The sequence below is a fragment of the Corapipo altera genome, unplaced genomic scaffold (assembly GCF_003945725.1).
Source record: "Corapipo altera isolate COAL_440 unplaced genomic scaffold, ASM394572v1 45, whole genome shotgun sequence".
Lineage (NCBI taxonomy): Eukaryota > Metazoa > Chordata > Aves > Passeriformes > Pipridae > Corapipo > Corapipo altera.
The window spans coordinates 7952242-7964116 of NW_020884877.1; the positions used below are offsets into that span (position 1 = coordinate 7952242).

Genomic DNA, 11875 nt, shown 5'->3' on the forward strand with positions numbered 1-11875 from the left:
CCTCGTCGTCGTCCTCCGCCGCCTCCTCCGGGGGCCGGGGGGCGCGGCGCCCCTTCCCCGCCGCGCTGAGCGCCGCCGCTGGCTGCCGGCAGAGCCGCCGCCCGGCCGTGGCGGCCGCCGCCGGGCCGGCTCCCATCCGCCATTATCCTTTGTTCGCGGCGCGGCGGCGGCGGGGATGTTGCAGGGCTCGGCTCCATCTTTAAGGCGGGCGCCCCTCCCGCGGGCGGTGCGCGGCCGGGCCCCCGCGTCCTGCCGCCCGGCGGCTCCCCTGGTCCCCGTCGGGCTCCATTTCCTTCCCTCCCCCCCGCCCCTGTTTGCTGGGCGCCGTCCTCCTCTTACCGGTTACCAGGCTGCTCCGTCACTGCTTTCGTTCGCGCCTGGGATCTCGCCGCAGTTTTATTCTCTCCCCCACGTAACACACCGCGTCAAACTACACCTCCGCCGCGTCACTCACACACACAGGCGCTCCCAGCCCGGCGACAGGCAGGCAGCGGCCGACTGAGGAGCGCCAGCCAGGGAGCAAGCGCCGAGCGCGCCCGGCCCCGCACGGAAACCGCCGAGCGCTCACGGAAAGCACCGAGCGCCCGGCAGGCGGCGGGAACGGCCGAGCGCGACGCCGGCCCCCGCGGAAACAGCCGAGCGGCCGCGGAAACGAACGAAGCGCCCCGGAGGGGGAGGCGGAAAGAGCCGAGCGGGCGGCGGGAAGGCGCGAGCGGCGCTTCCGCCCCGGGGCGGCCCCGCGCGGGAAGCGCTGAGCGGGGCTCTGCGGGGGCGCCCCCGCCGGGCGCGCGCGCGCGCGCGGCCGAAGCGTCTCGAGCGCGCGCCCGGCTCCCCTCGGACCTCCGGGGACGCGGTTCCCCCCCCCCGCCCCTGTTCACCACGGAATCACAGGATCGGTTAGGTTGGAAGAGATCTCTGAGATCATCGAGTCCAACCCACGGCCGAACACGACCCTGTCAACCAGATCGTGGCACTGAGTGCCACATCCGGCCTTCCTTCAAACACTTCAGGGCTGGTGACTCCACCACCCTCCTGGATAGTCTGTTCCGATGTCTAATCACTCTTTCTGTGAAGAAATTCTTCCTAATGTCCAACCTAAACCTCCCCTGGTGCAGCTTAAGACTGTGTCCTCTTGTCCTGTCACTTGTTACCTGGGAGAAGAGGCTGACCCCCACCTGGCTATAACATTTCAGGTAGTTGTAGGGTCTGATAAGGGTTCCCCCCCCAAGCCTTGTCTTCTCCAGGCTAAACAACTCCAGCTCCCTCAGCCGCTCCTCATAGGACTTGTGCTCCAGACCCTTCACCAGTTCCATTGCCCTTCTCTGGACCCGCTCCAGCACCTAAATATCCTTCCAGAATTGAGGGGCCCAGAACCGGACACAGTACTCAAGATGTGGCCTCACCAGTGCCGAGGGCAGGGTGACAATATCTGCCCTGGTTCTGCTGGCCACACTATTCCTGATACAGGCCACGATGCCACTGGCCTTCTTGGCCACCTGGACACACTGCTGGCTCATGTTCAGCTGCTGTCAACCAAAACCTCATGGTCCTTTTCTTCCAGGCAGTTTTCCAGCCACTCTGCTCCCAGCCTGTAGCACTACCTCGGTTATTGTGACCCAAGTGCAGGACCCAGCACTCAGTCTCGTTGAACTTTATGCCTTTGGTCTCGGCCCACTAATCCAGCCTGTTCAGATCCCTCTGCAGAGCCTTCCTATCCTCCAGCAGATTGACACTCCCACCTAACTTGGTGTTGTTGTGACTTGCTAATGGCACACTCAATCCCCTCATCCACACCAACAGTAAAGACATTGAATAGGACTGGGCTCAACACTGATCCTGGGGGACATCCCTAGTGACTGGCCGCCAACTGGTTGCAGTTTCATTCACCACCACTCTCTGGACCCAGCCATCCATCCAGCTCTTAACCCAGCAAAGAGTGCACCAGTTGTGGGCTGCCAGCTTTTCCAAGAGTATGCTGTGGGAAATGATGTCAAAGGACCTGGCATGTCCCTGCACACACACGCAGGCAACACGGGGGATCCACTGCCCCAGGCCCGAGGGGATCCCCTCTTGTGGTGCCCCACTGCTGGAGAAGACCCCTTTCCTTGGCCCCCAGTGTCGTCCAAAGACCCAACCACCCCATCCCTTCTCTGTGGCTGAGGTGGCAGTTTGCACACTTGGCACCAGCCCCCTGCTTTGTCACCTCGTAGGAGAGACAGAGGTTGTCACCACGGGGCAAGGGACATGGTATGGGTTTGTGTCTTGTCAGAGAAAAGGAGCTGTGGTCCTCAGTCTCATCTGCAATGCCAGCGTGATATCTGTTGCGGGGGTTTTAAACATTGGGTTGGTGAACTGTTTCTAGGAAAGGTTTTTCAAATAGTTGAGGCCACCAGGGAGGAGGGAAAGAAACAGTGGTGCTCCAGCTGGGTGAGTCCATCCCAATCTTCTCCAGTTCACAAACACAGCTGAATGCACTTGATCATACACCCTGAAGAATGGACTGCTCTAACTACAATCAGATAAAAATTACCCATATCCAAAGAAGCTGCTTTTCATTTCCCAAGACCTCAAGATGGCACTACATAACAAGATTTGAAGCTCTAAATTTGGTTCATTTTTGCAGCTGGCTTGGCACGGCACTGGTGCCAGGTGCACTGTGTCGCATGGCACTGGTGTGCTGTTTAGTTCAGTTCACGTCAAGTCTTGTTTTCTCAAGAACATTGAACTTATTTCACTTATGCTGAATGTCAGCTATCTCCACCAAAAATTACAAGACATAGCACAGAGAGCAATTACAGCTTTACTTTGCCTTTGATTTTGTTGATTACAGTTATTCTAAAATAAATTGAAAAGAATCCACTTTTCATATTTAAAAAAAAAAAAAAGGTAGCTCAGATGAAACAGCTAAAACATTGTTTCATTGACAACACATGCTATGGCTTGAGCCACAGCTCATTTTCTGCTTCAGCTGTACTGTTTCTCTCGGCCCTTCCTGCAGATAGGGGAGCTCCAAGGTTGCAGCACGGTGTAGTCTTGGCTGCCATCCGCTTCTCCTCCCGGGTGTTGTGGACCTGTGCCACGCCTTTGGCTCAGACCAAATCCTGTCTCCAGTGTACAGCTGGTATAATTTTTGGAAATTAATTTCCCTTTTAGACTCTGCTAGGATATGAAAATCTCCATCCACTAAATAAGTCTTTCACAACTGCTATTGGGAGCAGAATGTTTCTACCATTTAAACCTTTGAGACAGGAGAGAAATCTAAAATCAGTGTTCCTAACTTGGTCTATTCATTGACGGTGAATGGAAAAGCTTCTCACTTCAAATCATCAGTAGAGGTGCAAAAGGTTTGTGTAACCATCATGTCCTTGTCATTTCACTAGATACTGAGGTAGAGGGTTGTTTTTGATAGTGTTTTGACATTTGAACTCCAGCTGCATTGCACAGGATTTTAATATTGTAATGTATGTTTAATAAAGTATCTTCTATACATTTTGTTACCGTGTACACACATAAATCGAACTAGGTAATTAAAAATATGTTCTAATTAATCTAAATTAGGACATTTTGCTAAAACTTCTGTGTTTCAAGGAGTGATTCTGAGACCAAAGTGTAATGATTCAGCCTTTGTGCTCCTTTTAGGAGGAGCAAAGTACTTTCTGGGAGAAAATATTTATAATGAGAAGAACAAATGTAGCCATCTGAGTGTCTTGCTTGACTCACGGTTTTCTTTGTTTGTTTTCCCATCCTTCTCCTCGCTCTTTGTGTTAATGCATCAGCTTTTTTTTGCTCCCATAAATGAGCAAAATCACGTTTATTCTCCACCCATGCATGTTTCCCAGAACTGGATTGCTTGCCCTTGTGCAAGAATCACAGCAAAGCTTTAAGGGAATAAACTCTGGTTCTCAAAAGGACCAAAGTACACTAACTAGGTTTCAGCAAATGGCTTCCATCAGAAACCTGGGCAACACTCCTGGCCTGAGTGATGAGAGTGGCGTTGGTGGTCCCCCAGGCCCCCAGGACTGCCTTTATGTACCTACACAGCTCCTTGTGCAGCTCTGATCCTGCTGCCTGTTTAGGACTGATACTCTGGTGCCCTGCTGACTCTTGCCAGCTCTTCTCTCACTTACAGCTCCCTGGCCGACTCCTCAGCACTTCTCTGAAAGTCTGTCAGCCCACCGATGAATTTGCAAAGGGCATCTTGAGCGGTGGCTACTTCTCTGCCAGCCAGTGTAGGCTCCCCACATAACAGACAGTTACTCAAGAAAGCAATTTGTCTCAGACTAGAACGGATGCCTCAGATAGGTGAGATGTCTGAAGGGATTTGAGATTACACCCTATGTTGTGTGTCTTTGGTATCTCCACCTCTTGTGCCATCACTGAGGCTTAGACCATAGATGGGTGGAAACTGGATTCATCCTTGACTCATAGTTGCTCAGTGGGAGGGCTGGGTGAACATCTCATAGACAACTGCTGTGAAACCTTCTGACAGCTGTTTTGCATATTCCTTCTTCCCTTCTGAGCCAAACTAGGGCACTAAGCAAACCTGGAACTTCTTTGGGAGTGGGAGTGAAAGCCTAAGCTGCAAAACCCCCTTCCCTGACATCGACACCTTCCTTTTGGATTGCGTCTTGGGGAATCTAGAAAATGGGAAAGTAACAGTGTGCCAATTACCCACAAAGCCCAACAGGAAGAGGCTGACTTGGGGAGTGAATTGGAATGCTCAGCAGTTCTCTCATTTTTCAGCGCAAGTTTGCTTGATAATGAGTGAAACCCAGCAAGATTAATTACTTTTCTTACGATTGAACCTCAGAGACAAATTCATTAATTTTGCAGCCTCCGGGTTGGTTACCCTGGGTAGTGGGTGTGCATACAGCATTGCAGTTTATTGCCCGTGGCCCAGGGTTCGTAGAGGCTCATGAGTGACATGTAGATCAAGGAAGGTTTGCGCTTGGCTGTGTGGTGTGGCAGAGCCACAGTGTACATGAGTTAGTCTGGAGCAGTCAACGCTGCTGGCACTGGTAGCATGCAAGATAATATTTGTTGTGAAAACACAGACACACATGCATTTTCGGTCTACATACAGCTGCAAAAATAGCAACACAAAAGTAGTTTTTTACAGGCCATGGCCATCTTTGGGAATGATTTATAACAAAATAATCTTTCAGCATCAGACACTCGCTGGCAATTTCTAGAGGGCCAGTGTGGTCTGACAGTGCAGGGACACAGAGAGTATGTTTTGTACAGATATGACATTAAGCACAAGTACTGCTGGGGAGAAAAGAAGGCAGCATGTGCTCTGGGGTTTTGCAGCTGCATTCACTAATGGATATTCTCCCAAGGAAAGGGAGAATATTTGCAAAAAAATGAAAGCGGAGGGGGACAGATGTTACATTAGACAATAAAGCTTCCAACACTTTTCAGTGTACAGAGTATTCCATTGCAATTTCCATCCTATACGAACTGAGCAACTGATTTTAAAGCAGATGTAGGAGAAGGCAGGGGGTGCTTCCATTCTCCTGTGATGGATGTGGCTGTTCAGTAGCACAGACAAAGCTCTGAACCGGTGATGACTTTCTGAGGACAATGAAGATAATAAAGAGGTGTTATTCTGAAACCCAATGACAAAGGCATGTCAGTCCTCCATTTCGGTCTCTGCTTCTGAGATAGATGGAGACTTAACTTCAAACTCCCATGCAGAGCAGTCTTCTATCATTTCATAGCCTCTCAAGACTAGCTACAACTGCTTACTCATCAGGATATGGACAGAACCCTACAGGTTTAGTATCTGCCACAGAGGACAAGATTCACTGGACTCCCTGAGCACTTTATTACAGAAGTAGATCTAAATTCCCGGGTAACTCAGAACAAAGTAACTGAAAATAGAAATGGTTTTTCAACATCATCCCACTTAACACTAATGATCTGCAGCTCAGGTCTGCCCTCACTGCTCTTGGACATTCATCATTGCTAAAAGTAATAAATCTTCCTGGCCAAATACAGGCTTTACAAGCAGGCAGATTGCATGCTCAATTAGCCCAAGGAAATTGGTCGCTTTGCTCAACTCCTGCTGTTTGAAATATGGAGCCCCACTGCTGCACCATCCTGCTGGAGCAGCATCACGTTTCTTCCACTGACGGAGCAGCTGGGGAAGGGAAATCCTCTGTCCAGAGCCAGGGACTCAGTCGTTCCCCACCATACCTCTCCTTATGTGGAGCAGAGGAGCTTCCCCAACTTGCAGGTTGCTGCAGCAGGGTTTGCTCGCTCTGGCCAGTGTAGCAATTAAATGCTGAGCTCCAAAGGCTTTTGGTTACATTCTGTGCTAAGTAACAGCCCATTTCTGAGTTATCAAATATCATCCCTCCCAGAAGCAGAGGAGATGTTTCAAGGACAGGAGCGTAGGAACAGATGAGCACAAGCAGCTTTTTGACACTTTGACAATGTGCTGTGTTTTCTGAGGATAGCCAGTAAAATAAATCTTCTGGCTCCTCGAGCACACTGCCGCAAGCCCAGCCTAGCCCTCTATCTGAACAACTCCATGCAGACTAGGGAAAAGTCTAGGCTTTCCCTTTTATCCTTGAGAGGTGCCTCCTGGAAGTAATTGTTTTCTTGCCACTTAGCTTCACTTTTCTTTGCCTTCCTCATTAAGCTGAATTCCTTCTCACTGTGCTCGAGCCCTGCTTAACCATTTCTCATTTTGGTTACTTTGTTCTGAGAATTTAGAGCAAATTATTCACACAGTGTCTTCTCGTTGCGACACTCTGGCTCACGTAGTCCCAGGCTTCTGGGGGCCCCCACTCCTTATCCAAAGATAAATGAAGAACTGTGTTCTCACTAAACCTCCTTCCCATCAGGCTGCCTCCTTTGCCCTTATGTTTGTCCTCTCTGTGACTTGGCAAAGGTGTGACTTAGCTTCAGGTCTGCAGTGCCAGCTCAGGTATGGTCTGTCTGCCTCCCTCCTTTGTGCAGTTTTCCCTGCCTTAGGATCCACAGATGCTGGCCCTGCAGAAGCATGGTTATTATTGTTATCCCACCTCATGGAAAGTCCCTCATGTGCCAGATGTCAGCAAAACTGCTTTGGGCTGAACCTCTAAAGGTCACATAAGCTTTGAAGAGCATCTTGTGTTTTCATGTGACAGACTGTCACACAGAAGGGAGAACTGAAATGAATTGGTGACCAGAGAGGAGCTTAGACATGCTGTAAATACCTGGTAATGCTCCAAACAGTGGTGACTGTTTTCATGTCTATTAAGCCCTTTTATCACATACTTCCTGGCTTGTGGGCCCAGCTACACTCAAAAACTTTCTGTTGCTTCAAGAGCTAGAAAAAAAATGATGACTGGTATTATTAGCATGCAGTAAAGTACCAGACATGGCAAATATAATATGAATGGGATACTGACCTGGTGCTGTGATATACCTGGGACCCTGCATGCCATGAAGCAATTGCTGTCATGAGGCCACACTGGCCCTGAATAAGGCAGGAGGAGTTGGGGCTTGCCAGTAACCCGCCAGTTGGAAATTTTTTCCTTTCAAAATGGAACGGGATTTCATCTGCTGCACATGGAGAAAAAAGCTGTTGGATGAGGCACAGTAGAAATCAAAGCTGAAATGAGAAACAAAACCAAATACAGTAAAGGGTATGAGAGTGAAAAGGGAAGAGAAGGGTAAATTGTTATAGAATACTTCCTGGAAATACCCTCAACTTTGGTGCTGAGTGCCTACATTTTAGGTCAAAGATGGCTGTTGATGGTGGTATATTCTACATTACTCTGCTGGTAAATAGCCCATTTCTATCAGCACAGCCTGCTGGATTTGAGTCAGTTCCTATCATATAGAAAATATTATTTAGACTGACTTGCACCTTTGAAAAAATAAGTCTTACACATCAAGAGGCTAGGAAACACTAATTTGGTGAATAATTTTGGTGGTGGCAGAAAGAGGAGAGCCTGTGTGTGGTGCTTGGTTTCAGGATCACTATCTCACAGTCTTGGTTTAACAAATGTCCAGGTACATTCAGCAGCTTACTATAAACTCATGTTGCAAGAGTTATGGGAAGGAGGAAGAGGTTGTTCAGAAAAGAAAAAAAAAGAGTAAAAACATTTAAAAAGTAATGCAGATTGATCAGAAGCAAAATGAGGGGAAAAAAAGACAGTGGGTGGAAGAGAAGAAGGATTACCATTAGCCCTCTTCGGTTTCCATCACAGGCGTGTGCTATCTATTACTAATTTAGCTGCATGAGGAAGCCACAATTTCTTTAAAACATGCCAGGACTCCAGTCTGTCTCTCAGCCTGTAATATCCAAACAACAAATTGGGTCCCAGCTGGGCTGTGTTTATCAGCTTAAAAAGAACTGATTTTCTCTTCCACAGTCAGAAGGAAAGCGTTATCTGACAACTTGAACTGAGATCAATGCTCTCTCCCAAACTCCCTGCAAATGGGTGATTTTGGCCATTTGATTGTCCAGGTACTAATTTGGGCTCTGCAGCTTTAACTGTACCCAGTTTCTGGTGGCACATTGCCATTGTCCATCTCCATCCTCATCATCCATTCTACCAGCAGGGTCCATCATCACATTTTATCCACCTCCGCCATCTTCTGCACAACTAATTACACTTTGACCTCTCTGCCCACAGGCACTGGCTTAAGTGAAAATGAGTCTAAGCTGCTTTGAATCAGAGATAAACCGGCAAGCAGGAAGTCTTGATCCGGACAACTAGGTTTAGCTTTTTTTTGTGTGTGTGCTTTTTCTTGCCTATTGTCTTTAAGGTTGATTTTCATGGACTGCTAACTATTAAAGCATAGTGATTTGTACAATACTTCCAATAGCCTTGCTATTATGTGTTAGGTAAGAATGAGATACTGTATCTGACCACAAGTATTTATTTATCCAATGATGTAACATATTTACTTGTGTGGCTATATAACATATAATTTAATTTGTTCTACGAAAATAGTGAGCCTTCCTCACTAGATTTGTGTCAAACCATCTGAACATAAATTGGAATTCAAATAAAAAATCACATTACTTTAAAGTATTCTTATTTAACTATTGATAAAATAGCTCAGATGGGCACAGTGTAAATGACAGTAAAATTGGCGTTTACAACAGACCTATTAGACAGAAGGGAATTGGACTGAGAAAAACAAATCGATTTTTTTCTACACCGTACTTGAAGAAAAAACTGTGTGTAGAGAAGGGATCTGCTAGTTTAAAAAATCTTAGTCAGTTAATTGGGGTACAAATGTTTGCTTTGTCCCTCTGTCTCTCTCCCTGGGGGTGATCCTCAGGGGGTAGGTGAGGGCTGATGTGGGAAGTGGCCTCCAGCCGGCCCCAAGGTCCCTGTCTGACCTGGTGTCCCCCTCTTTGGGATGATGACCTCCAGTCCCACTGAAGAGACCCTCACATGCCGCTGCTGGGAACATACTCAACAGCATTTTCAGTGTTGCCCAGGGGCTCCTGATGCTGCGATGTTTACCTGCCTTGTCGGCTGCTCCCAGCCAGCCCCAGTGAGCTGCTGCTGAGGGCTGGGGAAATGGCCCTGGGACAGTCTGCATGAAAATATGCTCGAGAAATTAGTGTCTGAAGAGCAGCTCCTCACTTCAGCTTAAATACAAAGCATCGGTTTTTTTTGAAAGCCCCTGTTCATGCAGCTGTGGAAACACATGCTTCCCTCCCGTTCTGCAGTCCCCCTAATCCCAAGGGTACGAAGGTTTTGTGTATCCAAACACCCACCCACCACCAGCAGCCCCGCGATGCTGGTGGTGTTCAGAGAGCCAAGCCGGCTGTGAGGTGCTCCACAGGTGTCTGTCTGTCCATGTGGGCCGTCCCTGCTGCCCGATGGTGGGTGCAGAGCCCTGGGCTCCTCAGCAGTGCCCTGGCCAGGCAGCAGGCAGAGCTGTGAGCTGGCCCTGCGCTCAGCAAACCTGGAGGCTACTGACTGCAGATCTTGGCAAGATAACTATTGATTACCTCCCTTTACCCTCTCCCTTAACTGGTAAGATTTGATATAAATGAGTTACCATGCAGAGCTATATACAAAAGGATATTATGTGATGGGGAAAAGGCAAAGCCAAGCATTTGGCTGAGTTTAGGCTGTTCTGTGCCTTTCCAAGAACGATAAAATTAACAGAATTATCTCTCTGTGTGTGCTAGTGCTTGTGGAAGGCTAATGGCGTCAAAATGTCAAAAGAAAACGAGAACAGGTTTGGGAAGGCAGCAGAGTGTTATCCCTAGAAGAGAAGATTTGTGGTTTAATTTGAATAGCGTCACCTTGGAAAGAGTCTGCTCTGACTGGAGAGTAAGTTATTCCAGGAGACGAACTCTCCTGCCCATTTCTATCTGCAGGAAGAGATTAAGTAGAATAGGAGCAAGAATGCTGCTGCATTTGGATGCAGCATGTGGGCACCTGAGGGTGCTTAGTGGATAATATTTCCTCATGTTTATTTAGCTCTGGGGCATAGGTGATCTCTAGCTCTGTGCCCACCACACCTGTCTCAGTCTGCCAAATATATTTAGCTATTTTGAGAGCATAAGCAAACAATTAAAACCAATGTAAAGATCCAATTTGATTTCATTCGTGGATGCTTTTAGCAGAGAAGGAACAAATTAGGCACTGCCTATCCAAGTTTCTTGCTGCAATACAGAGTTTCTGGTGAACTGCATCTGGATCAATCTTGATTTCTGCAAAATGGAGATACAGTAGGAACTTTGTCCTTTGCAAAGCCATAGCCAGGTCTGACCTTGCTCCTGATGTCTCCCACCACAGGTTCTCATGGTGGACATGAGACCTGCCCCGAGTTACAGAATTTTTTGTATTCCTAAGCAATTAATTGCATCCTTCTCTCATTCTCTGGGCTTGCATTCACTGCCACTTCTGTCATGGCTACAATATCAACTACATGTCAAACAAGAAGGTGGGATAAATATCCCAAAGCTGCTTTTGTCTTTGAGGCTTGGCAGCCCTTATGGTAATGGTGATTTGAGAAGAACAGGAGGGATCGTGAACTATAGAGTGAGAAAACAATGTAACACAGTACCATTTTAGTGCCAGATTTTCATGAGTTGGCTGACACAAAAATCGCAGCAAGGCAGAAGAGTGGGAGCCACAGAAACCCGAAAATGCAAGAGAAAGCACCATTCTACAGCACTAACACCTAGTTAACAGAAACATGCTGTTTCTGTAAGCACAGCCAGAGCTCTATTAGAGCATGCAAACCTCAGTCCAAGAGGAATAACCTCAGGTTAAACAGCTGTGAAGCCAGATAACCTGGGGTTAGCTTCATCTGCAGAGGGTAGTGGGCTGGATGCCAGTTACTTAACCAAGTTAAAATTTGGGCAATGGTGTCTACTCTATTAGGCTGGCTCACATGAACTACCCCAGGTCAGACACATTTAGGGGGGAAATTTATTTTTTCCCAGCACTGGTTTCTTTGTGCAGGATCCCTGCTTGCTAAGGACATCCCACCCAGCATGGGCTGCTATGCTGCCATGAGCCCATCGGTGCTTCAGAGCAGTGTCTGCCATTTGGAATGATAGCTCAGCTGCCAAAAATCCTGGTAATAGTGTTCTTTGACCATTCCTTTCCCCATCATTTCTCTCATGACATGTCTGTGGAGAGGTGTCTCAAGTGGTGAAAAGTTTGTAGGGAGAGGTGATATTTCTGATCTGAACAAAGGATACAACTGGAAAAAGGCAGACTTTGGATTAAGCTCTCCTCCATGCTGCTGTGCAGTGCGGGGCAGAGGTGGCTGCCGAGTGGTCTGTGGAACACCAGCGGTCCCAAAACTCTTCTGTCAGCTTTTACCACAGCAGGGGTCACCTTTCCCTGGAGATCTGGTCTTGCCTTTTGGAGCGAAGAGAGGTTTTGCATGGCAA

General features: G+C 48.0%; 1 protein-coding gene across 2 annotated transcripts in view; it reads right to left on the reverse strand.

The window, feature by feature from the left end:
- CREB1 (cAMP responsive element binding protein 1) overlaps positions 1-551 on the reverse strand; it is a 38333-nt gene extending 37782 nt beyond the window's left edge. For both annotated transcript variants that reach the window (XM_027637445.1, XM_027637444.1), the window contains exon 1: positions 340-551. The gene's annotated coding sequence lies outside the window, so the exon portion shown is untranslated. The remainder of the gene's footprint in view (positions 1-339) is intronic.
- Positions 552-11875: the final 11324 nt, after the last annotated feature.